Genomic DNA, 27,121 nt, shown 5'->3' with positions numbered 1-27,121 from the left:
TTTACAGTAGCATCCTGAACGTTAGTATTGGCTTTATATCCTGGTGAGTGTACTGCATTTTCACAGAAACCAAACATACCAGAGATTAAGTGATCCAGTGCTTTCCCTAGTACCTGGGAGCTCTAATGAAAAAAGATCAAACAAAGGAATTAAGGTAGCCCCAGACAGATAGAAACATGATGGGGGTTTCCAAAGTTATTATAATCAAGTGCTGCAATTATTTGTATATCTTTATTAAACAGATTCCAGTTTTGCTAAAATGATGTGATAGAATTACTGTAATGTTTAATGTTATTCCTCTAAATGGGACAAAACTATAATTTTCAAGCAAAAATACTGTTTTCAAATAAAAAGAGATAAAATGAGATCTTATCCCTTATTCATGAGAGACAGATGTTATTTTAGGCTGTACAGTTTAATGAATACCATATTATGATCTTTTTAACCTAACACCAGAAATAACACTTCTAGCATTCAGAAGCTTAAATCAATTTTCAGTAAAAGCTTCTATTAACATCCAGAACTTTTCTTAGTTCCCATTGCAAAAGCTTTAAGCTGTCAGCTACATACAGTCCCCATTGTGCAAGGATTTTTTTAAACCCATCAAAAGGTATTCATGCAAATGATAGAATCCTTAGCAGTCTGCTAGTTGAGGTTGGAAACACTATCTTTGCGATATTTTCCCGTTGTTTTTCTTTATAGCACTTCACTTACTGATCTGATGTCATACTGCAGTGTTGTCAGGAAGCGTGTTTGTGTTTTCTCTCTCTAAAAAGGGAACACTGCATCATTTTAAAAATGCTATTATATCTGTGTTTATTTTTATTGAATTTGGGAAATGCATGCCAGTACGTATCAGCTGAAACTAATTACCATCCGTACAAAATCTCCATGCTGAACTGGGCTGCTGACAAAAATGCAACTAGAAAATGAATAAAATGTTTCTTGGGAGGCAGTGGTCTTTTTTGCTAACCAATGACTACAATGAAAAACAACACACACACACCCCCACTACAAATGGTTATTATTAGCATTTCACTTTTATGGGGATAACTTTCTTTCCAGCGAATGAGCTGCAGCTTTTTCTAACTGCTCCATTTAACCCAACTACAAAAGATTTCTTGTGTGCCTGCGTGGCGAGTTTGTCAATGTGTTGGATAAGATTTCTCCCATCCAGTGCAATAGAACAGCTCAGAGCAAACTATGTCAGAATGAGAAAGAGCCTCCTAATCCAGCATATTGTGCAGTATTCTGAGTTTTGGATGGTAGAACTATTCTCACTATTCCATACACTATTAATCTTATTCATGACTCTTCAGGTGAGTGCTGTTACTTACACCCAAGGGCCAGAGGTCCTGGGCTACAGATTAGCAGCACTCAGCACAGCTCAGGAGCTGGGGCAGGGAGGAAGAAGGTGGTTTTGAGATACCTTTATGCCCCCACCCGATCCTGAGCTGCCCAGGGATCAGGTCCATTCTCCTCATAGGTATAAGCAGACCGAGGGCTGTCCAAACTTATGCCTGACACCTCATGGCCTTATAGAGCCATTCCCACATTTGTGGATCACTGGAGTGGAAGGATGTCCCTTCTCTCAGCCATCACCTCTTCCACAATCCTGATGTGGTGTGGCTAACAGAGCAAGGCAAAGCAGCCAAAGTGCCAGGTTCAGCATCTGGCCCAAAAACTTCTGAAAAGGAACACCAAATTTGTGGTAGAAAACAAGAACAAGATAAAGCTGAAACAATATGCTATGGTCTATTTTTAGCATGCTAGCTTGATCTGAGTTAGTGTGGGCACATCTCCTTGAGTTGGAGTTGAGATCTCCAGCTGAATGCATAGCCATAGCCATAGCGCACCTTTGTGGCAGCAGAGTAGGGTTTTTTCCTAGCATTCAAATTTACACTGGGGTGGGCCTAGCTGCCATACAATCAGTGCACCTCTGCTGGAAGTGGGCATGGTCTGTTGTGTGTGGGGTGTAACCAGACAAACAGCCTCCTAGACTATGTGCTGTGATGTACAATGCAAGTTAAGGCTGCTGCTACTGCTAACATGCTTTTTTTTAAAGGAACCGTAAGGTGGACCCTGCAGTGCGTTTCCTCCTATGCCAAATTGAGCCACTCTGTCATGTGTGCACTCTAACCCCAGCATGGCTCCAGTGAGCAAGGCCAGGCTTTTACCCTACACATCCTCCCATATCAATCTGCAAAGGACCATTTCTAGACGTCTAAAGGGGCACTACAATGTACTTATTCAAAGGAGAACACAAACATGCTACACTTTCTTGAAATGTCAGTTTTCATCCCTTTACTATCTTCTGTTGCAAACCCTAACTGATTTCAGCATAGTCTTTCACGGACACATGGATTATTGTAGAGCCATTTTTGGTCACAAATGCACACACCCTGATTTTTGCACCCACTATTTGCAGTAACAAAATTGCTGGTGCAAATTTGCACCAGCAGCTATCTGCAGGTGCAGTTTATATCATTTCATAGCTAAATACCTGACATGTGGGCACAATCAAGTACCCAAATATCTAACTGACATCATTTATACTCACAATTCTTCGTGCCTGCTAAATTTTCAGTGTGAAAAGGGGAGTCAGGCATCAAGTTTCAGTCAAATCAGGCATTGACACACTCCTCTTGGCATCCAGGCACTCACTATGACTGATTAATAAAATAACATTTCCCCGGATCTGGAGGTTAAAAATGCAACAAAGCAGAGCTAGCTGGGTAAAGCTGTAGTAAAGGGACTTTAATAAGGCTGAACAGAATACAATTTATGGTGTTTAGACTGCACCAGTGCTGGCACAGATCTATAATGAGAGCAGGCCAAAAAAACACTCAAAACTTCTGAGGTAATTTAAATATGTCTGCACATGCACATGAACAGCTTCCAATATTTTGTTTTAACTCCCACCTTTGCTTTTTATTTTAATATTTCCAAAGTACCTAATACACCCTTGTGACTATTGACCATCCAATTTGAATTTTAAAAGAACACTTTTTTGAAGTTATATACGTCCATGAAGAGCACTTTTAAAACCTTGACTGTTTTCTTATTATTTTCATTCTTCTATCTCTAAAATCAAATGGCTTGTTTCAAATTTCCTCCAGAAAATCCCCTGCCTGGGCTCGAATGCTGAATGCTAAATTTCACCCCAGAGTACATTTTACGGTTCAGTTAAAAATGGAAAAACTGACAGGAGTATGGGGCTGTGGATGTGCTGTTACAGGATAATGTTTCTAGTTTTGTAAAGAGAGAAAAAACACATTTTTGAATTGTAATGCTCCACAAAAAGGGCAAGGTCCTAAGCTAGTGAAAAATCAACCTTGTGCTATTGCTATGCTGACTGACAACAGGTAAGGATTTGGCCCCAACTCCTTTCCTACTAACTATTTTACTTTATTGAAGTGATCATAGATTAGAAGGAGAGGTGCAATCTAACAGTCTCAACACAGCAAAGGAACCAGAAATTTGAGAGTTCTAATCCCTTAAAACACTTAAACTCTGTCAGTTTCCCCATCCTTAAACTGGGGATAAGAATACTTACCTGCTGTATTGGGTTGATGCAAAGATCAATTAGTCAACATTTGTTAAGTACTTTGAAGATGAAAAGCTCTATATTGATGATAATCTTGTGATAATCCAGGTCTCAATCCTATTCCTGGGGAAATTCTGCATCACTGCGCAATACAAAATTGTGCAGAAATTAATGGTTTTTGCACAGAATTTCCTTTCCCCCACAGAAATGGGCTGTAGTGCTTCTGGCCACCACTAGAGGCTGCTGAACCCAGCAGAGCCCAGCTCCCACATGGAAGACACTGTATGGGGGGAGGGGAGAGAGTAGAGCATTCCCAGCAGCTGCAGTTCCCCACACGACCTGAGAGAAAGAGGCGGCCGTGCGCAGGAAACGCCACAGAAGCCTGGGACCAAGCAGCAGGCTGTTTCTCCCTCTGGATCCCTGGGCTGTAAGGGGTGGGTGTCTGAGCTGGGGGCGGGGGCAGGGCTGGGCTCTGGGGGGGAGGAGAGGGTGTCTGGGTTAGGGGGGCATGGCTGGGCTCTAGAGGGGAGGGGGCACAGGTCAATGTTCCCTCTAATTTTTGACAGGCCATGTGCACAAAAAATTTCTTCTGTGCAAATTGTTGTGTTTCTGTGCAAATTTTTGTGCATGCGGAGTTTTGCCGTGTGTGCGGGGTTTAGGATCTGTGTGCGTGCACACACGTGCACAGCTTAGAGGGAACAGTGGCACAGGTATCTGGGGGAGGGGGAGTCCGCAGTTTGCTCTGGGGGTGGAGGGGTGGGTGTCTGGGCTGGGAGGCACAGCTGGACTCTGGGAAGGGGTTGCGGGTGTCTGGCACCCCAGCTAAGCTCTGGATGGGAGGGGACAGAGAAACAAGAACTTGGTTGTCATAGGGGTTTCTTTAATGCTCTACTCCTGGGTGAATTTTTTTGTGTGTCTGTATTGTTACAAACATACTTGCTGACAAGTATTTTGAAACAAATTACCAAAATAATTGAAACTGGTGTGATTATGTAGTGTTATTTATTTAAATTAAATCTGCAGAATTTTAAAATAGTGTGTGCAGAATTTTTATTTTTTGGCACAGAATTCCCCCAGGAGTATAATCCCTGTGACTTTATTCAATAGGTAATACTAAGTACTACAGGACTGGTCCACTAAAATGTTAGGTTAGCACATCTGAGCCAGTCCTGTAATGTGATGGCAGTAGATCATCCTGATGTTATAAAGGAGGGAGAGGCCTCAGGACTCCTGTTTCCTGGAGATCAGGCTTATGGTGGATGAGAGAACAGTTTAAGTCTTTAAGCATCCACTCCTAGTTGCTGCCTGCAAAGCTGGTGGCTGAATTTTGTGACTTTGTTCTCACCCACAACTATTTCACATTTGGGGACAATGTATACCTTCAAATCAGCGGCACTGCTACGGGTACCCATATGGCCCCACAGTATGCCAACATTTTTATGGCTGACTTAGAACAACGCTTCCTCAGCTCTCATCCCCTAATGCCCCTACCCTACTTGCGCTACACTGATGACATCTTCATCATCTGGATCCATGGAAAAGAAGCCCATGAGCAATTCCACCATGATTTCAACAATTTCCATCCCACCATCAACCTCAGCCTGGACCAGTCCACACAAGAGATCCACTTCCTGGACACTATGGTGCTAATAAGCGATGGTCACATAAACACCACCCTATACTGGAAACCTACTGACCGCTATACCTACCTACATGCCTCCAGCTTTCATCCAGACCACACCACACGATCCATTGTCTACAGCCAAGCTCTACGATACAACTGCATTTGCTCCAACCCCTCAGACAGAGACAAACACCTACAAGATCTCTATCAAGCGTTCTTACAACTACAATACCCACCTGCTGAAGTGAAAAAACAGATGGACCGAGCCAGAATAGTACCCAGAAGTTACCTACTACAGGACAGACCCAACAAAGAAAATAACAGAACGCCACTAGTTGTCACCTTCAGCCCCCAACTAAAACCTCTCCAACGCATCATCAAGCATCTATAACCTATCCTGAAGGACGACCCATCACTCTCACAGATCTTGGGAGACAGGCCAGTCCTTGCTTACAGACAGCCCCCCAACCTGAAGCAAATACTCACCAGCAACCACACACCACACAACAGAACCACTAACCCATGAACCTATCCTTGCAACACAGCCCGTTGCCAACTGTGTCCGCATATCTATTCAGGGGACACCATTATAGGGCCTAATCACATCAGCCACACTATCAGAGGCTCGTTCACCTGCACATCTACCAATGTGATATATGCCATCATGTGCCAGCAATGCCCCTCTGCCATGTGCATTGGCCAAACCGGACAGTCTCTACGTAAAAGAATAAATGGACACAAATCAGACCTCAAGAATATAACATTCAAAAACCAGTTGGAGAACACTTCAATCTCTCTGGTCACTCAATTACAGACCTAAAAGTTGCAATTCTTCAACAAAAAAACTTCAAAACCAGACTCCAACGAGAGACTGCTGAATTGGAATTAATTTGCAAACTGGATGGCATTACTTTAGGCTTGAATAAGGACTGGGAGTGGATGTGTCATTACACAAAGTAAAACTATTTCCCCATGTTTATTCCCCACCCCCCCACCCACCCCCCACTGTTCCTCACATGTTCTTGTTAACTGCTGGAAATGGCCCACCTTGATTATCACTACAAAAGGTTTTTTTTCTCTCCTGGTGGTAATAGCTCACCTTACCTGATCACTCTCATTACAGTGTGTATGGTAACACCCATTGTTTCATGTTCTCTGTGTATATAAAATCTCCCCACTGTATTTTCCACTGTATGCATCCCATGAAGTGAGCTGTAGCTCATGAAAGCTTATGCTCAAATAAATTTGTTAGTCACTAACGTGCCACAAGTACTCCTTTTCTTTTTATTTTAGCTGTGAATCCCTTCCCTGCAAGCAATCTCACAGCCTCCCTTGGCAGCTTACTCCATCGCATTGTTCTTCTTATAAACCTTTCATACTTAACTTACATTTTCCTTTCTGCATTGCCCATTACTACTTCTGTCCTCAGCGACTAATATGAACAAGTGATACCAGCTCTCATCATGACACCCCGTTTGATGTACTGTACTCAGTTCCCATGTCTCCATCAGTCATCTCTACATTAAACATTCTCGCTTCTCTTAACATTTTCCACATAGGTCTTATTTTCCAAAACATGTATCATTTTTGCTGCTCTCCTTTGAACTCTCTCCAACTTGTCTTGGTCTTTTTTAAATGTGGTGCCCAGAACGGAATATAGTACTGCTAATGGTGCATTGAGTAGAACAAAATAATTATACTTGCTCTGTGTGTGAGATACTCTTGCTAATACAACCAAATACAATAGTAGCATTTTTTCAATCAGTGTTGCATTGTTGAGTGACTCAGTCAGTTTACCTCTACTATATTCTCCAGATATTTCTGTGATGTATATGTTCACACAATTCCCTCACTCTATATTTATTCCTTCCTATGTGAACCATACTTTTTTTGAGACTTGTTCAACTGACTTTAGTCCATTTCTCCAATGTGTCAACATCACGTCAGAGTATTTTTAAACCATACTCGCCAAAGTATTTATAGTTCTTCTTATACCACTAGTCTACTCTCCACCACTACTTTCAAGTCAGTAATGAAAGCAGTGAATGACATTGTCCTCACAATGTGACCCTGCAGCATCCTAATTTGACAATAAGCGAATAATTACTTTCTGTGCTTTTTTTTAAAAATTCAGTTTTATGGGGAGAATTATGTCCATTTTACACTAGTTCCATCTAATCCACAGTTCTGCAATTTCTCTCTGAAAACTTAATGTGCAATTATACAAAATTCCTTAATAAAATCTAACATTAAAATTATGATAAACACCTGAATACTTCTTGCACACAGCTGCCATATCTCTCTCCAGGACAATCTAACAGTAGAGGGGTGGCAACACACTGCTAAATATTTCCCTTTTATTGTTTCAACACAACCCCGATACAGCGGGCAGATATTGTAATTAAGGGGTCCTTGAAAGATAAAGTTTAAACATCTCACCCTTGCCAAAGTATATACTCCCCGTCAAGGGCAAGTGTCTTTTTTTTTAATAAAACTTCCTAATTCCTAAAAAGATTAAGGAAGGGGATATTATTCTTCAGAGAATTTTAACGAGGTGCTTAATCCTGCTTTTGATTAATCAAATGTACACAGAAGGCATTTGGGAGGAGCAAGTGCAAATTTGTTAACTCACTTAGAAAAAATCAGGATATGGTGAATGTCCAGCAGGAGATGAATCCACAGGTCAGGGAATATAACCACAGGCGTATTTTGATTTACTATACACATTGTTCTGCTGGATCTTATTCAGGGATCAGGGATCTTATTCAGGGACTGATATGAGTTTTCTTACTAAGACCTTGGCTAATTTAGTCAAAACAGCTAATCTGGGAGCGATAACTTTGTCTGCATGTATTAGATTCAAAGATTGGGACTCAATGGAAAAACAAAGAGCCTGGCAGTTGAATAGAGCTTTGTTGTCCAACCCTGTTAGAGGTCAAGAGCTGGAAGATAAATTTCAGAAATATATACAAGAAAGTGTTGAGGAAGGGATCAATAAAAGAGTTCTCTGGGGAACTGGAAATGCAGTACTGAGGGAGATCCTAATAAATAAAGCATCATACCTCAAAAAGATGAGAGCTCCAGAAGAAGAGAGTTTGGTTAAATAACTCTGTTTTGGAAGGTAGACAAATCTACAGGATCTCAATACCTCCCCTTCCTCCTTTTAATCTAACAGTGAAGTTTCTTTCTGTGTGATCTCATTTCCCTTGACCTGCGCCTTCTCTTCCTTATAAATGATTATCCAGAATCTCCTTGCAGGCTTTGTCCATCCTCCACCCACACTTAGTGGGCAGGGGTTGTTCCCACAACTGTCTCCACTCACAAGTCTTTGCAGCAGGAGCAATTTGGTGATCTAATTTCCACACACTTGCTCTCTTTATTTTGGGGCATGGCATATCCTATCACCCATTTTCCCTTTTTATCTATCATCTCTCATTCTTATAGCCCTATAATTGTATTCCCGGGTTCCTCATCTCAAGGCCCTGGCTGCAAGCATTCTGGGGACAGTCCTGCTCCTTCTGATACTCTCAGGCTTCCTTTTCCCCCAGCTGCCTGCTCAGTCAGTTCTTCCCTTTCTCCATTTTCTCCTGGGGAATGTTCATTTCCCTTTCACCTTCTGGCTTGTATCCTGTTTTCTAGGGTTCTCCTCTTCCCCTACTTTAAGCCCTTTCTCAATCTTCCCCAGTGGCTCAGTTCCCTTCTGGCATGGCCGTCAGATGCCTACTTTCTTCTTAAAGGGCAAAGGGTTCCATCCTTAACACCACTTGATGGGGCAACCTATCCACAACCCCAACCCATTTCCATCTGAACTTTCCCCAGACCTCCAGGGGTATCTCAGCCAATAGGCAGAGTTTTCACTCCCCATGGAATCACTCCAGACTCAGACTCTCCACTGGCAGGATTCAGTGTAGCATTACCACATCTTTCCTGGCCAGCAAACACCCTGATGCAGTGTCCACTGTGCCAATCTCCCATCTGTTCCCCACCTTCACTGAGATGGTTGGCATTTTTATCAGCCACTCCCTCAAGGTCCCAGTCCAACCACAAAATTCAGTCAGTCGGCAGTCCATATAGGGACAGTCTCTTTCTAGATGTCCCAGTCTCCCACCATTAGTAAAAGGTAATTTCCCAACTCCAAGCAGGAGTTCCTTTGGTCTCCTTCCTTTTCTTCTTTGCAAGCTTTACTCCTGCCACTTCTCCAACCTTCTTTCCCTGCTTTAGTCTGTTAGGTGGACACACCCCCTTGCAGGGGAAATCTACTTCCTCAAATTTCTCTGCGAGTTTGACCGCCACAGCCAGTGTTTTGAGTGGATGCCTCCTACCCCATATACAGGTGTGCTCAGGATGGCTTTGCAGAAATGGATCCCTCATTATGGAGTTCATAATTTCACCCACTCACTTTGTATTTCACTTTAACTAGTGGGTAGACCAATTTGTTAACCTTTGAACAAATGCCCTGGGCTGTACATCTCCAGCCCATCTAATGGCCTGAGACTTCTGCTGGTACTTCTCAGTAGACAGGCCCATTCTGTCTAATATGGCCACCTCCACAGTATCAGTCACTGGCCTGTTTGTCACTCAGGACTATGTAGGCTGCTTGAGCCTCCCCCACCAAATAGGGTGCTAACTGGAGGCCCCTCATCTCTCTCCCAGGTGGCTTCCATTGCTATCCTTTCAAATGTCAATAGAAATGCATCAGGGTCATCAGCAGTCCCCATTTTACACAGACCGACCCCGTGTCCAATTGCTGTTCTCGTACATAAGAACAGCCATACTGGATCAGACCAAAGGTCCATCTAGCCCAGTATCCTGTCTTCTGACAGTGGCCAGTGCCAGGTGTTTTAGAGGGAATGAACAGAACAGGTAGTCATCCACGCCCTGTCATCCATCCCCAGCTTCTGGCAATCAGAGGCTAGAGACACCCAGACCATGGGGTTACATCCCTGACCATGCTGGCTAATAGTCATTGATGGACCTAGCCTCCATGAACTTACCTAGTTCTTTCATATAGTTTTGAATCCTGTTATACTTTCATCCCCTACCAGAATTTACCCGTTTCTGAAACAACTACTGCTCCCCTGGCATTTGTTCCCTGATGAAGAACCTGCAGGCTCTTCTGCTGCTCTACCTGCCATGCCAGCAAGGACTGTCTCTCCAGGTGGTGTGGTTGTTGGAAGACCTCCCTAGTTTTTTGCAGCACTTTCTGTTGCTCCACCAAGCACTGCAGAGTCTGCTTCATCACTCAGATGCTGAATTCCCACAGCGGCATCCCCCTGTCTGGCTTCTCTATCACCACAGCTGGGCAAGCCAGGTCCCGGACAAGTCCCCAGTTGTAATGCGACATGCTCCATCCCCATCCTCTCTGATGCCCCAGAAACCTCTCAGACAACTTTGTGGGAATTTATTTATATTCCCCATCACTAACACCAACACAATCTGGGTGCAGCAGAGTCTTCTCATGTGTTTTTGCCCTTTAGCACTTTTCCAGAGAGCAAGGGAGGACCAGCGGTCTCCCTTCCTTGAGAGCTCAGACCATACTAGGCTCAGCAAGCCCAGGTCCTCCCTCTCACTTCCTTCCTGTGTCGTCTTTTGTGCTCCTCAGCTGATGGCTAATTGGCTCATCAGTCCTCCCGGCTTGATCAGCTAATTAGCTGCACATCCCCAGCCTTCTCCGGGGGCAATGATTGGCACCTGATGAGCAGAGTACTGGCTCACCTGCTAGCTTCCAGCCCTCTATGACAGTATCCCTGATATGACATTAACAACATGTTGGGATGTGCTATTAAAATTCATATGGAAACATAAAAGACAAAGGTAAGCTCTAAAGTTCTGTTTAAGACTAAAAAGTGGGATGGACAAACTTTCCCTAATCTGAATGCATCCAATGAAGTGAGCTGTAGCTGACGAAAGCTTATGCTCAAATAAATTGGTTAGTCTCTAAGGTGCCACAAGTCCTCCTTTTCTTTTTGTGAATACAGGCTAACACGGCTGCTACTCTGAAACCTGACTTATTACTGTGCATCACAATTAAAAGATGTGAGACCAGCTTAGTTAACAATAGACCATATAAACACTGGGTAAAACTCAAAAAAGACTGCACCTCAAATATAGCAATTTATAGTCATTGTTGGGCTAAAAAGACATATAGGTCACCAAAAATTTAAAAATGGCCTATTCATCCACCTTAGCAGCTTTGGTCACATTTTTTAAATTCCTGCTGCCAAGGCCCTCTCCCTTAGCTACTTTCATTAATAATCAGAAATTTATCCCTAGGAAATATTAAAGTGACTATTCATTGTGGATAAGAGCTGAGATCACTCAATTTGGGACAGCTGTTCCTGGGTCCTGATTTGAAGTCATACCAAGAGAGATGTAATAATATAAATAACATCAATATCCCTTATTTCCAATATTTACATGTCAAACATTTTATTGTGAAATCTGGATACGAGATGGCTCTATCTAGACCTTTAACGACACATGAGGAGTTGAACCAGGAGCAAGCTGGAACAAAAAGGTTTAATTTCAAAGATATATACAATTTTGACTGAAAAAGATGTTAATAACAGAAGAACCCCAGATGAAAAGATGGGAGAGGGATCTGGACAAACAACAGATCTGCATGTGACTCTTTGTATGGGACATGGGATACACATCTTCAATATGTTTAGTTCATAAAGAAAAATTTTATAAATTACTGTAAATATGGCATTTGACTCCAGTTAAGATTCATCATATTTTCGCTACTAGGGAACCACTTTGTTGGAGGGTTGTGGGGAAAGGGGAACATACATGCACATGTAGTGGCTGTGACCAGGAATTAATAGTTTTGGGAGGAAATTATTGAAGGGATTCATCTTATGACAAAACGCCGACTTCTTAGAGATCCCCCTGCTTACTTAATGCTCCAGGAAATGATTGACATTTTAAAAAGAATGACAAATTAATTTCTTTTTTATTGTTAGCAGTAAGACTTTGTATATCACATTATTGGAAAAATGTGACTTCTCCTCCTATGGAATTGGGAATGCCTTGTAATGGAAAAGCAGTCATACCAAATATGTGTGCACAAGACAAGCACCAAAAAGAGGGCAGGCATTTCAAAATTTGGTCACCCTTTTTTAGTGTGCTCAGGGGAGAAGGATTTCCAAGCCACTCACCCAGAATCTTTAGCCAGGCTCTTTGAATATGAATATGATCCTGAATAAGTAATATACAATGTAATATGTTAATGTTTATTGTAACTTTGCCTTACTAAAAAGTTTAAAAGATAAAATAAAATCTAGCATTAACACTGGCACAACATTTCCTTACTTCACTAAACTGCAAGAAAGCAGCAAAGATATAACTTAATGTGTCATGATTCATTTGTAACAAATCCACATTGCCTTCTATTTATTGCCTTCTTTTCCTTCACCTCGGTTCCTCTATCGCATCCCGACACTGTCGTGTCTGAGTGCCACCAGACCATTTTTTTTTCCAGTCAGCATATTATACAGCATATCAGCTAAAATAAGAATGTGTGTGTAAATCCTCCAATTTGTCTAGGTCCCTCTGTATCCTATCCCTACCCTCCAGTGTATCTACCTCTCCTCCCAGTTTAGTGTCATCTGCAAACTTGCTGAGGGTGCAATCCACACCATCCTCCAGATCATTTATGAAGATATTGAACAAAACCGGCCCAAGGACCGACCGATGATTTAGTTGGGGCACTCCACTTGATACCGGCTACCAACTAGACATGGAGCCATTGATCACTACCCGTTGAGCCCGACAATCTAGCCAGCTTTCTATTCCACCTTATAGTCCATTCATCCAGCCCATACTTCTTTAACTTGCTGGCAAGAATACTGTGGGAGACCGTGTCAAAAGCTTTGCTAAAGTCAAGGAACAACACGTCCACCGCTTTCCCCTCATCCACAGAGCCAGTTATCTCGTCATAGAAGGCAATTAGATTAGTCAGACATGACTTGCCCTTGGTGAATCCATGCTGACTGTTCCTGATCACTTTCCTCTCCTCTAAGTGCTTCAGAATTGATTCCTTGAGGACCTGCTCCATGATTTTTCTAGGGACTGAGGTGAGGCTGACTGGCCTGTAGTTCCCAGGATCCTCCTCCTTCCCTTTTTTAAAGATGGGCACTACATTAGCCTTTTTCCAGTCGTCCGGGACTTCCCCAGATCGCCATGAGTTTTCAAAGATAATGGCCAATGGCTCTGCAATCACATCCGCCAACTCCTTTAGCACTCTTGGATGCAGCGCATCTGGCCCATGGACTTGTGCACGTCCAGCTTTTCTAAATAGTCCCGAACCACTTCTTTCTCCACAGAGGACTGGTCACCTCCTCCCCATGCTGTGCTGCCCAGTGCAGTAGTCTGGGAGCTCACCTTATTTGTGAAGACAGAGGCAAAAAAAGCATGAGTACATTAGCTTTTTCCACATCCTCTGTCACTAGGTTGCCTCCCTCATTCAGTAAGGGGCTCACACTTTCCTTGACTTTCTTCTTGTTGCTAACATACCTGAAGAAACCCTTCTTGTTACTCTTAACATCTCTTGCTAGCTGCAACTCCAGGTGTGATTTGGCCTTCCTGATTTCACTCCTGCATCCCTGAGCAATAGTTTTATACTCTTCCCTGGTCATTTTTCCAATCTTCCACTTCTTGTAAGCTTCTTTTTTGTGTTCAAGATCAGCAAGGATTTCACTGTTAAGCCAAGCTGGTTGCCTGCCATATTTACTATTCTTTCTACACATCGGGATGGTTTGTCCCTGTAACCTCAATAAGGATTCTTTAAAATACAGCCAGCTCTCCTGGACTCCTTTCACATTACGTGGACACGAAATAATGGAACTGTGAAGATACATATACTGTCAGTATAAAAATACTCTTTCCCGTTGTCTTTCCATTACGGAAAGATGCTAATCTGGAAGTTATTAGAGGTTAAGGTTGAAGATAGTTTTCAGTCTTCCATTCATTTTGAGCCTACTTCTTTGTTGTAAGCCTCTCAGAAATGTCAGGAATTGAAGAGCATGAAGAATGAACTACTCCCAACCATGCAGATGATTTTTTAGGATTAAGGCTTATTGGTAGTAGAGCAGATAAATGGGACTGTTCTGTAAATAGAGATCTTCATTTGCCAAAGTTATCAATCTTACACCTTCCACAAGCACTGCATTTACCTTTTGTCATTGTTTAATTCTTTGGGCCCGATTCTCTAGTCTTTTATGCCAGTTTTCCACTGGTGAAACTCCATTGAAGACACAGTTTCACTGATGTAAAACTGGTGTCACAGAGTGAATCGTCAGGCCCTTTATCTTTTCTTTGTTATGAAATTATATTTCAAAGTATTAGGTAATTTTATACTCTTGAAATGATTGCATAGCTCATTTTTATAACCTTCTAGCCTTGTTTTGCAAGTATCATTACATAATAAAAAATTAGAAAGCTTAATTTCTACATTTTCCAGGAACATCTGGAATAAGTCATTAAGATTAATTATGTGAAAAATATATCACATTTCAAAGATCAGACTGCCAATGTTCCGTAATATGAGCGACTTTGTGCTGTCCCACATATTGGCACCATCTTAAAACTTTAAATCTTCCCAAGGAAGACAGTTGAAAATGAATATGCAGACATATCTTAGAATTTAAATCAACACACACAAAGCCCAGAAGGAGAGAAGGATACTTTTGACACCTAAATGTTATGTGGAGCACCTCCAAAATGCCCAACCTATTGACAGGCAGGCTGTGTATGAAGGGTCAAGGTGTTATTATTAATGTTTTTATGTCAGCCTCTAAAAGCCTGACAAGGAAAAAAGAGCCTGATCCACAGCCTGATGAAGTCAATGAGATTCTATTCATTGACTACAACAGACTTTGGATCTAACCCAAAGGGAGTGTTTCTGGCACAGCCATCATTGATATGGGCTCATGATCAGAGCTTATCTTCAGCCTAGTGTAAATGGGTACTACTGCACTGACTGTATTTTGGTGGTTGAGAAGCAAAGCATCACTTTAGATGGCAGTAACCATTGACTGGGTGTGGTGTCAGTCAAAAATACCCACCTTAGCCAAATTGGGCCTCCACACACCTGGGAGTTCAGAGACACTGACAGGTTTCCAAACTCGTATATCCCTGTCTTTTAAAATTAAAGTAAAATCCAGGCTAAGAAAATATAGCAGCAGAGGAGTTTATATTTATGGCAGCTGTCACTATGCTGTACTTTAATCAGCTGAAGTGACCTTTAGAAAGTTATCACTAAGGCTGCGAGTCTTTCATGGAGGTCACAGAAGTCATGGATTCCGTGATTTTCCGGGACCTCCGTGAATTTCACAGCTGCAGCGACTGGTGCGGCTGACCCCAGGCTGCCTGAGCAACCAGGGTGGCCCTGGGACCAGCCGCACCGGCCGCTGCTCCAGCGGCCCCAAGCAACTAGTCCCGGGTGCTTCCCCGGAGCAGCGGTCTGGGAGCAGCAGTGTCACCCCAGGGCAGTTCCCTGGGCCACTCCTTGCCCAGAGCAGCAGCAGTGGGGCCCTGGGCCACCCCCTGCCCAGAGGAGCAGTGGCTGCAGGGCCACAGGCCGCCCCCCATCCTGGAGTGGTGGCAGCAGGGCCACGGGCTGGCCCCCCATCCCGCCCAGAGCATCGGCAGCAGGGCACCAGGCCACCCTGTCCCCCCAGGAGCAGCAGCAGCGAGTCCCCAGGCTTTCCACCGCCCCCCCAGAGCAGCAGCATCCTCTGGAGCACACCCCCCCACCCCCCTCCCCCAGCACCTAAGATATAGTTAGGACCATTTTTAGTAAAAGTCACGGACAGGTCACTGGCCTTGACTTTTTGGTTATTGCCCGTAACCTGTCCGTGACTTTTTCTAAAAATACCCATGACTAAATCGTAGCCTTGGTTATCACCATGCAAAGCTAGAATATAAAGTGATTGGAAATTCCACCTAACAGTCAGATAATAAATGTATTGGTTCAGATTTCATGAAAATTATTACTTGTACCATAAACTATAAGCCAGCAGAGGAGTGGTTTTTTAACTAGAAATCATTCCCTGAACATTTTTACACACAAATCAGATGTAACTGGGAAGAATTATAGTGAAAAAACCCAACCCAATCCAAAGGTCTTACATAAATGGGAATCTGCATGAGGAGAGGAGATAGATGAGCAGAGATTTATGAACCTGTATTTAAAATGGCATATGAAAGTATCCAAGTTTTGTATCTTTTGAATACTCACCTGGTTAACAACTGGAATTTGAAGAGCCCCTTAGCAAACATAATATTTATTCCCCTAACACCCACAAAGTGACTGCAGAAACTGCCAGAAATGCTCTTTAATTCTCTAGCTTTTATAGTCTGACAATCTTTGGTTTCATTATCGAATCGGGGCAAATACACTGACAGAAGGGACACCAACAACAATGGTTCATATATTCTAATTTTGGCAAAATGCAGCATTATGCAATAGAGGCACTGTCTGAGGATGGCCACAGAGCGTATTATGCGCTAAGCTTCTCATGTAATATCTTTCGGATACAACAAATCTCCCTCATCATAATTCCACCTATAGGGCTTAATTTGTTCCTGATGTTGGGGTGGGGGGAAGTGCAGAGGGGCTCACTGAACTGTTCCCTAATGGAGATCTAGCTATCCCTTTGTGCTATTACGCTCCATTGGGGATCGTGTTTACAGAGGGCACCTGGTCCTCCATCAGAAGAGACTGCCCAGAGGATGAATCAGTTCACTCCCCGAAGCACCTTACCCATAAGCCTTCCACAGATGCATTCTCTATTTATGGGCCTTCTGGGGCAGCTGGCCTTGTGGCCACTGTGCAAAAGCTGGTATACCACAGTTTATAAGTGGTCTTTCTAGCAGCACTATGACTTTTCTCCAGTCCCTTCTTATAGTCCCCTTTTCCTTCTCTTCTAAGATAGGATAGGAACGTATTCATCTGGCATTTTCATAGCTTCTCTTTCCCCAGTTCTCCTTTCATCACCATCTGGGGCACTTCCACTTCATTTTGCTCCTTTGATTTTTCTTTTAGCCTTTCATTCCTGCTGCTTCCCAGCACCTCGGCCAGTTTATCAGTCTCAGATTCTAAGTACTGCGATCCAGAGCGTGGTGTAAGACGGAGGATTCAAAGCCTGCACTCTTGCGGGCTGCTGCCACTGGAACTATATGCTGCAATTCTTTAAAAGAAGAGTTGTGCATAGGAATATGGTTATTGTTTGGAAACTTAAAAGAGACATTCCCCCCCCACGCCCCCCTAAAAAAAGACCTTCCCACAAATCACTTTGCAGCTCAGCAACAAACTCTTCCTTTAATCTGATTTGCCAAACAACCATAATTGCCATGTGATGTCCCACAGCCCTACTGATCTGTCCCATATGTGGAGCCAAAGGCAATTAAAACCTTTGTCTGTATTTGTGATCTCTATCCTTTAGGGCCCTCTCTGCTAGACACAGAGCAACCACTAACAGCAGCCATGCATTCCTCCTCCCAGACAGTCACTGCTCTGTCTGCTGCCTCCCTACTGGTCACCACTCAGCCTGCTCTTCACTGCACCACAGCAAGGGAGCAATGGTGGTTTGTGGGGGCGGGGGTCTGGCACTGAGAGCAGCAAGGCAGAAGAAGCAACCACCTTCTCCCAGCATCAGTACCATCAGCCCCTACCCCTGCACAGGCTAAATCTCCAAGGACAAAAAGGGAGAAGTGGGGAACACCAGAGAGCAAGGTGATGGGGCAGAGAAAGAAAATTTCCTGGGCTTCTTCCTGCTGTTCTTCCTTCTTAGAAAACTAACTAGTCATGGGGTGAGAGGTAAAGCTCTGACATGGATTAGAAGCTAGCTAAGAGCCAGAGAACAAGGAGTGGGAACAAATGATAAACTTCCAGGTTGGCAAAGGGATAGCAGTAAGGTGCCCCAAAGTTCTGTACTAGCACCTGTGTCCAACACACTTATTATTTATCTGGAAAATTGGGTGCACCATGCAAGATGCACGCTTAGAAGGTGCTCAGAAATCATGGTGATGGGTACGGAATAAGAACACAACAGTGAGGTGGCAAAAATGGGAGGTGGCACAAAGTTATTTAGATTCATCAAGAAAAAGACTGGGGCAGAGGCAACTCCTGGAGGCAACACTGAGCCAGAATGTTCTGCTGCAACTCAGGCTGCTATTAGGGCAGCAGGCAATGCGGTGCTGTGATAAATTAAGGGGGAGGGGGTAGCTCCCTTTATGGACACCCAGCCAGCCAGTAGCTATAAAATCCCTCTTAGGAGCTGTCCTCTAATTGCTCTACCTGTAAAGGGTTAAAAAGTCTCACTGCTATGCATAGATAAAAGGAAGTGAGTAGACACCTGGCCAAAAGAGTCAATGGGAAGGCTAGAACTTTTTAAACTTTGAACAAAGGCTCCCCTGTTGTCTGTCTGTGGTTGTTCTCCTGGGGAGAGGCAGACAGGGCAACAGCTATGCTGTAAGCAGTTTGGGCCAGGTATGAAAAATCCTCAGTATCATACCTAGAAACTACTCATTTAAAATCCCAGATATGTAAGTAGATGATGAAATGTCTAGGAAGATGCGATTAGGTTTATCTCTTTTTATTTCTTTATGGCTTGTGGATTCCTTTGTGCTAACCCTGGGTGCTTTTGTTTTGCTTGTAACCTTTAAGCTGGACCTCAAGAAAGCTATTCTTGGTGCTTAATTCTTGTAGTGGCTCTTTTAAAATCTAGTAATAGCCTGAGTTCCCAGATGTATTTTCTCTCTTTTTTTTATGAATAAAATTTACCTTTTTTTAAAAAAAACAGAATTGGATTTTTTGTGTCCTAAGAGGTTTGTGCATATGTTGTGCAATTAGCTGTGGCAACAGCTGATTTCCTTTTTTTTTTCTTTCTCAGCTCTTCCCCGGAGGTGGGGTGAAAGAGCTTGAGGGTAACCCAAGGGAAGGAATTCCCAAGTGCACCTTCCTGTACTCTCAAAGGGGTTCTGCACTTGGGTGGCGGCGGCATCTACCCATCCAAGATCAGAGAGAAGCTGTAACCTTGGGAGTTTAATACAAGCCTGGAGTGGCCAGTATTAATTTTTAGAGTCCTCGCGGGCCCCCACCTTCTGCACTCAAAGTGCCGGAGTGGGGAATCAGCCTTGACAGGTGCTGTAAACCACTTCCCCTTGTTGCATTCAGCCCTCTGCTGCACTGTGCCACTTTGAATTTTTATTGCTGTTTGCTATGTAATACATTGTTTAATAATACAAACTTAAACATTCATTTATAAAGCATCTTCAATGCATTTGACACAGAAAATACATCGATTTTAAATAATTCATAGAGTTCTCCAAAAGTATCTAGGCACAAGCAAAAGGTAAAATAAGGATTGTCACAATGTTCGACTTCCACCACCCATAAACAAGACTGGACTGCTCACAATCCATACCACCCACCCACTCTGCAGGTTAGTGGCTGGATGTCAGCTGCATATTGTCAGGCCTGACACTCAAAGTATGAGCAATAGGCATCTGTCGCGGAGTATGCACACCCCATCCTATTTCAGGATGAGGTGGGGTTGTGATATCACCACGTCTACCGTATATCAGACGATCCTTAGACTGAAGGCAGCACAGCTCAGTGGTTAGAGTCAAGATGGCTGCCCTCAGGTGAAGGGCTGTGCAGCCTAATTTCTGGTGTCTATACAGCTGCCCTTGAGTTCAGGGCTGTGTGGCCTAGTGGCCAGAGTCAATATAGCTGCCTTGGAGTTTGGGGCTGTGTGGCCTAGTGGATGGAGTCAGGGAAGTGGGCTGTCACCTAGCAGTGGATGGCGGCTGGGGTAGGAGGAGTGTGGTTACCACTCAGTCAGTGGGGATCCTACCGCAACACGCTGACTTTCTTCGGGTGGGAGATATCACTCACCCCACCTCCCTGGGCTGTTGGGGTCTCTGAGCTTCCCAGTGCAGGTAGCTTGTTGGAACTTTGACTCTGTCATCTGGCTGTAGGCAACTGGTCTCCTCTCTGGTTCCTGCAGTCAGGGCTGAAGCAGCTCCTGGGCTGGAGCCTCCAATGAGTGTCCTTCCTCCCCAGCAATCAGCCTAGAATGAGCTGGGTTGTTCCTTTTTATACTGAGGCAGCAGTTGGAGCATGCCCAGCACCGTCTGAGGGGCAGGACTTCCGCCGCCCATAATGTGGGGTTAACCCTATCTTGCCTAGTGTGGGGTATTCACACCCTGTCACAGCTGCCCCTCTTAAGAGGGACCCTGAAGGGTGGTCCGTCTCCTCTCCTTTCCTCCCAGCCTGGAGAAGAAGTCCACATTGGCATGAGCCTTACTGGGGCAATGACACATGCAGAAGTCAATATGGTTGAAGGGAGAAGTACCAATGCGTGATCCAGGGGTTGGTATCTTTCATGCTGTGTAACCATGGGAGGGGGGCATGGTCAGTCACCAGTATGAAGGTGCTGCCAAATAGGCAGTAGCGCAGGGTATCGATAGCTCACTTCACGGCCAAGGCCTCTTTCTCAATTGTCGAATAATGCTGTTCTGGGGAATAACTTATGGCTCAGATATAGGATGGGGTGTTCTTCCCCATCGACCTCCTGGGACAGCCTGGCTCCCAACCCTTCTTCTGAGGCAGTGGTCTGAAGTATGAAGGCTTTTATGAAATCAGGATGTTTGAGAACTGGCTCCTGTGCCAGCCGCTTTTTCAGAGTCTGGAAGGCCTTCTCGCAGTGGTCATACGATCGCACCTGCCGGGGCTGGGAGTTCTTAGTCAGGTCAGAGAGGGGGGCTGCAATTGTTGCAAAGCCGTATCCGGCTAGTCCTAAGAATTGATGTACCTGTTTCTTTGTCTTTGGTTCAGGGGTATCAGAAAGAGCCTGTGCTTTATCAATCAGTGGCCATAGTTTACCCCCTCCTACTATGTATCCAAGGTAGGTCACTTCTTCATGTCCGAGGTGGCACTTCACGAGGTTGGCAGTAAGGCTGGCCTCCCAAAGGGCTTGGAGTACATTGGTAAGTGTTGAAGGTGGTGTGCCCAGTTGCTGCTGCAGACCACAATATCGTCGATATAAGCTTGCTGCGTACTGGTCATGAGGTTGTAACACCTTATTCATCAGCCGCTGAAAGGTGGTGGCTGCCCCATGCAGCCCAAATGGCATTGTTACAAACTGGAAGAGGCCATATGGTGTGAGAAAGGTGGTCCTCACCCAGGAGTTTGGCGTCAGGGGTATCTGCCAATAACCTTTTGTTAAGTCCAGTGTTGACAGATATTTGGCTCCCCCTAGCCATTCGAGGAGTTTGTTGATGCATGGCATTGGGTACACATCGAATCACGAGATGGCATTCACCTTGTGGAAATCTACAGAAAATCAAATGGCCCCCATCTTGTTTCAAGACCAGAACGATCGGGCTTCACCACTCAGTTTGCGATTCCTCGACTACTCCTGTCTCGAGCATTGTGTTCAGTTCCTGACAAACAGCCGCCCACATCTTCTGGGAGGGAGAAGATGGTTGTCATCCCTCACTTTTTGCCCCGGGGTGGTTGCGATGTGGTAGCTTATGATGCTGGTCCATCTGGGAGGGTAAACAGGACATCTGGAAGATCCTGTAGGAGGCACTGTACCTCTTCCCGCTGTGTGGGACTGAGGCCCTCTCCCAGTGTCGCCGGTTTTGGGTCCAGAAGCTCCCCCACTAGTGGCCCCAGTTTGGGTCCCTGGGGCAATGAACAAGACCTCTCTGGCCTTCCAGGCTTTCAATAAATTCACATGGTACATTTGCCTCTCTTTCTGTTGCCCAGGTAACTGGATCTCATAGTCCACTGGTCCTACATGGCGAGACACCACAAAAGAACCTTGCCATTTGGCCAGGAGTTTCGACTCTGTGGAGGATAATAAGAGTAAAACCCAGTCCCCTGGCTCAAAGCTGTGTATCTTCATCTCTTTGTTATATTGTTGCTTTTGGGTCTGCTGGGCTTGTCACAGGTTCTCCTGAGCGAAAGCACCCAAGGCCCGAAGTCGCTCTCAGAGCCGTAACACATACTGGACAGTTCCCAGTATCTGCGTGTCTTGGGTCTCCCAGTCCTCTCTCACAAAGTCAAGAATGCCCTGAGGTTGCCTCCATTGCTCTGGTGCAGTGATGCTCCCGGTGTGGCTACCAAAAAGGGTACCCAGTAAGGATCCAGAGGCCCGGTCAGGTAAGAGACTAATAGGGTAGCCCAATGTGCTGATGGCCACCTGGCTATCAGTAAACAATGATACAAATCCAGGGCATCCTGAGGGTCATCCAGCTTTGAGTGCTGAAATTCTGCCATGCAACCTTTGCTGCCACGGTTGCTAGCACAGCAGCACAGACCATTGTTGGATCCAAGCTGACAACAGCAATGCAAAAATGGTGCTAGCCCACCCAGAAAGGAAGCATGGCTTAGAGACAATGGAAACATGGGATTTTAAAAAAAATTGAATTTCCCTGGCTTCTGTTATGCAACCCACAATTCAGAGCAAAAAAAAATCCCAGAATGCACGCTGCTGAGCAGTGAAGCAAAGGACCATTGGATACTCTCCGAGAACAACCCATCCTAGGCACCAAGCTATTGCTATCAGTAAACAATGACGCATATCGAAAGAAAGCACAGCATCCTGCTATTACTGAGGCTTATGTACTGCGAGTTAAATAATACATGTCAAATCAATCCAGGTTATAAACCCCCTGCATCAACAAGCCCAAAGACCGTGGAGTACTTAAAAGGGAACTAATGAAACTGTTTAACAAGGGAACATGATGGCAGATGAAATTCAGGGGTAATAAATGCAATGTACTGCATACTGGAAGGAATAATGTGAGGAATTCCTACACAATTGCTAGGTTCTAAAGTAACTGTAACCACTGAGGGAAAAGCCTTGAGCATCATTGCCAAGAGCTCACTGGAGAGATCTCTGGTCAATGAGCAGCAGCAGTCAAAGAAGCAAACAAAATGTTATGATGCCTAAGGAATGGGACAAAAAAATACTGAAAACATTTGAATTCTATTATATAATTCAGTGCTATACTCTGATCTGAAATACTAGATTATGTTCTAGTCACCCTACCTTCCATCTCAAACCCTAGTTCCTTTGACTCAGAGAGACACACAAACCCTTTTATATTCCTTGGCTGGAGCTAATGAAATCCAACTGAGCTGGCTGCCAGGAGGAGTCAGACATCTCAACAAGGGTCCTAGAGTCTGACATATTCTCACACGCTTCTTAATTCTATTCAGTTGAAACATCTCAAAACAAATTCCCAGAATATCCAGTGCTTAATATCTTCAAACCTATAAAAATGTTGCTACAAATATTCAGCCAAATATTGTTTCAAAATATTCAATAAAATATTGCTTTACATTAAGTTAAATTTGTGACTCTCTTCAATCATTTTATATAATCTTGCCCTGAAAAATACATGATCTAATTTAACAACTTTACCAGCACTTCTCAATGTTGAAATAATGATTATAATGATAGCATTTATATTTGACAAGTTAAGTTTCTAAGTCAGGAACTCTCTGTGTTCCCTCTTGAAATAGCAGTAAAGACCATGTCTAACAAATAATATTATAATAAAGTGAATTTTGCAGCAAGATTAGGCTATCATGAAATTTGACTTTGAGGCTGATCCTACCATCCTCACTCAGGATAATGGGATTGTTTTCCACAGGCTTTTGCCAGAGTAAAAATTTTAGGGATTAGACCTCATCCAACTTGTGTAATTTACCCTAAATCTAATGCCAGAATTTGGGGGTTTGGTTGCTAACATTCTTTTCATGCAACACCTACTGTAGGAGAGGATAGTTTAGAATTTCCAGTTAAATATCCCTTCCTCTCCTCCTCCATTATGTTATCTGCATTCTATTTAGTAATATAACTGCTATATATGTATTAATACTCTTTGGTTTTGTAATGAAGACCTTGCATAAAAAAGAGCAATGTGCCAGATTACTTCCTCCTATGGAAAAGCCCATGAAAGGTGGCTAAGGGAGAGGAAAACTGACAGGGTGTGTTCCCTTTCTACACAGTGAACCATGGGTCCAGCTCTAAAACCAATGGAATGCCTAGGAGCTGTAGGAGGCCAGCATCATCTGCATGAAGTCCCTGTGCCATGGCACCGGCTCTGGACCCTTGGCATCCCATCCCCTCATTCCCTGGCAGCATGACTCCTCTGGAATAATGCTATCCGCATCTCCCCAGACCATGGCTTCCCCTCTTTACCACCATGGAGCAGCCCCACTGGCAAGGTAATAGAGCCCTAGGCTGCTTTATTTCCCACAGTGATCTCCACAAAGGACAATCTGTGTCCTGCCCTCAAGATGACCTACTCCTCCCTGGCCTGTCCAGTGCCATCACTTCCCCTACGTAGATCCCCAGGCTGCTGAATAGCCTACTGTGGGGTCCAGGGAAAGAGGAGCCAGTGGGACAGTGGCAGCTGATTGCCATCCCCATTAGGAAAGGTAGACACTGCATATACACGATCATGGACCATGAGGCATGATAGAGCCCCATGTCCTCATTCTAATTAGATGCCAGATTAGAGTCTGATGGCACAACTATACATGAACAAAATAAAGAAAATTGGACACAGTGTCATGTGACAGATTTGGAGATGATACCATTGTGCAGCAAGTGTATTTTTCATATATATTTCCTTATAGGCCAAATTCTGTTTGTCTTTCTCACTGTGAACAGGGTGAGTGGAATTTGACTCCATACTTTTACATGTGCATCGATCCTTCAGTGAGGAAAAGGCCCCCTCCTTGAAGTAATGAGAGACCGAGAAGGCCTCTCTTTGTAGAAGCAAGATCTGTATTTTACAGCCCTCAACTTACAGATTTGGGAAGTTTCTTAGTGCCTGAAGCAACAAACTCCCATCCACTTCAGTCACCTCAGGATTGGGCTCGCAGAAAGCCTGACATTAAAAGCCCCCACGGTATATTGGATATATACAGTATGTCAAGTGCAGAAATTAGGAACAATTTTACTGACTCTGATTTTTACAGTTGTCTCCTTGTGTAGGTGAATGAGCAGAAAGTCACACCAATGAGGTAAAAATCTTTGCTGTTCTGTCACCATACTACAGTTCCATTCTGTTAGCTGGATCTGAATCCAGCTGGATCTGTTAGCTGGATTAGCTGAAACTTCTTCACTAGGAGGGTGGTGAAACACTGGAATGCATTACCTAGGGAGGTGGTAGAATCTCCTTCCTTAGATGTTTTTAAGGTCAGACTTGACAAAGCCCTGGCTGGGATGATTTAATTGGGGATTGGTCCTGCTTTGAGCAGGGGGTTGGACTAGATGACTTCCTGAGGTCCCTTCCAACCCTGATATTCTATGATTCTATGATTCTACGATTCTATGACAGTACTGAAGGGAACGTCTTATTAAATTAATTTCAGAACATAAAGAAGTGGACGGTCACAGGTGAAATCTGTTAGCCAGACCAAAAAAAGAATCAGGTATGAATGGAATTTCATCCCCACCCTTCCTACTCTACATTTGTGGACTCAAAATTAAGGCAAAGTGAAAGAAAATTTTACCATGAGTCCACCCCTCCCTATTGGAAATAAAAGGTGCTTATCATATACAATTAATTTTCCATTTGGCCCCACAAAGCACCACATGACTGTTCAGGGACCAATGCTCAGCTAGGTTTCAACACTGAATAATCCCTGTACATACAAAAAGAATCTTAAATGTTAATTGTAAAATGTGAATACAACACAGTGTTTATAAATGAATGTACAGGTTGGGCTTTTCAATTTACTATTGATATTCAATGGCAGTTGGAACCCTAAGGGTCAGATTTTTGAAGGTATCCATGAATTAGGCAACTAGGCCCATTTTAAAATCCATTAGGTGCCCATTTTAAAATCCATTAAGTGCCCATTAGGTGCTTCAGGTGCCTGAACACCCTTAAAAATCTGGCCCTAGGTCAGGGGACTTTGAAAATTAAAGCCTTAATGAACTATGTAACAATGGGCCTAGATCTTGTCATGTGCTGAGCACCTTCTACACCCTTGATTGTAGTGTGAATGCATACAGCTTAGCACTTCACAGTATCAGACCTAATATCACCTTCATCTGCCATCAAGATACAATGTTCTAGGCTTTCATTTGACCCCTGAATGCCCAATATACATGCCTCCTGCAGATCTTTTCCACTGGCAGGTCAAGATCACTTCACAGCAGCCCAAAGGAATTCTCTCTCTAGATTTTGTCCCTTTGTATGGAAGGCTATGTTTATTGACTAATTGCTTATAACTTTGGAGAAACTACCTTGTCATTCTTTTTTTACTGTCCTTTCTCCAACTGTCAATTCACCTGTTAATTTTATTAATCCATCACTGCAAACTCAGCTGCACAGTTATCTTTGCAGTAGAGGATACATTTTATGTTGTGAACAGTGTGAGATTAAAGCTAAACTGTCCCAGCCTCAAATGTAAAAAGAAACACACATTTAACATTCATGTGGATTATCAGACCTATCTGCTTTAAAATGTACCACTGTTTGTGGACCTATGTCTTATTTCATTGTGGGAAAGTATTTAAAAGTAATCTGGATTTACATATAAAACATGGTATAGATATTTTCCTTGAAGCTGGAATGAGTAATTAAAGGAGACACTGATTTTTTGAAAAATTGAGGAATTCATATCCTACAGAATTGAAGTCTGTTCACACTACTAATAAAGTTAAAAGTCAAAAACATAAGGCTTGCTCTGAAGCGTAACGAATATTTACCTATGATGATGTAATTTTTCTATTCTTTGCTGTGAACATTAAGGTCCAAATTCCCCAGTAAGATTTATATAATTTGGCAGTTAATTATTTCTAGACTGTCAGGAAAAATACTGAAATTCAGAGCACATGACGAAAAATAATAAATATTACTAATACTGGACCACCCTCAACAAACAAATAAGTAAACAAATAAAT

This window comes from Lepidochelys kempii, chromosome 5, assembly GCF_965140285.1.
Source record: "Lepidochelys kempii isolate rLepKem1 chromosome 5, rLepKem1.hap1, whole genome shotgun sequence".
In the NCBI taxonomy this organism is placed as follows: domain Eukaryota; kingdom Metazoa; phylum Chordata; order Testudines; family Cheloniidae; genus Lepidochelys; species Lepidochelys kempii.
Note: the sequence above shows the minus strand (reverse complement) of the source record.